The 1021-nt window shown below is 40.2% G+C and overlaps 1 non-coding gene across 1 annotated transcript; it reads left to right on the forward strand.

Annotated features, from left to right (window-relative positions):
* The first annotated feature begins 474 nt into the window (after positions 1-474).
* On the forward strand, positions 475-547 carry TRNAG-CCC (transfer RNA glycine (anticodon CCC)). The gene has a single exon. It is a non-coding gene; the product is annotated as a tRNA-Gly (tRNA).
* Positions 548-1021: the final 474 nt, after the last annotated feature.

Below are 1021 nucleotides of genomic sequence, written 5' to 3' on the forward strand. Positions count from 1 at the left end.
TTGGTTTGATAATCAAATGTAAAAGAGCATCTAAGTTTTATCTGGCAGTCCTAGCCTAGTGTTTATTCCAGAGTGCCAAATGAATTTCAAATCATTGCTCAGGCACTCTGTTGTGTCTGACTCTTTATGACCCCCTGAACTGTAGCAAACTGTCTTTCTCTTTGCCCTGGAGTTTGCTCAGACTCACATCCATTGAGCCAATGATGCCATCCAACCATCTCATCCTCGGCTGCTTCCTTCTCCTTTTGCCTGCAATCTTTCCCAGCATCAGGGTCTTTACCAATGAGCTGGCTCAAATATTAGACTTCAATAGAATCCCTCGGAAAGATTTAACAATAACGTCCTAAGCTTCAATCTTCAGAGTTTCTGATTCACTGGATTTGGAATGAGGAAGAAGAATTTGTATTTCTCACAAGTTTCCTAGGGAAAACTCTTGCTCTGGAAACCATATTTAAGAGCTACCAGTCTAGGACTTCCCTGGTGGTCCAGTGGCTAAGACTCTGCATTCCCAATGCAGGGGACCCAGGTTCAATCCCTGGTCAGAGAAGTGGATCCTGCACACTGCAGCTAAAACCTGGAGCAGCCAAAAAATAATGTTTTTGTCTTTTTTTTTAAACCACATTTTTAAAAAAAGGAACCATTGGTCTAGTGTGAGATTTGTCTCAATGGATGCTTTAAATGTATACAAATCGGTGATTGTGAAAAAAAACCTCTGGGTAGATACCACAATAACCTTCATCAGCGATGCTGAACATGAAAATATGTTTACACAGGATTATATAAAGATCAAGTGTGTGGGTAGTAAAATCAGTTCCCTATTGGACACAATGTTTCAATGCCGACAGGATCTCTTGCTCCAGGGCTATGAGAAGCTTAGCTTATCCCCGAGAAGATGGCTCTCAACTAGAGCCGACCCACAGAAGCACCATGTGAGCCACAGATAGAATTTTTAAAATTTTAGTAGCTACATGAAATAATTAAAGGCACAGATGTAATTAATTTTAATAACAGATTTTATTGA

This window comes from Odocoileus virginianus, chromosome 22, assembly GCF_023699985.2.
Source record: "Odocoileus virginianus isolate 20LAN1187 ecotype Illinois chromosome 22, Ovbor_1.2, whole genome shotgun sequence".
NCBI lineage: Eukaryota > Metazoa > Chordata > Mammalia > Artiodactyla > Cervidae > Odocoileus > Odocoileus virginianus.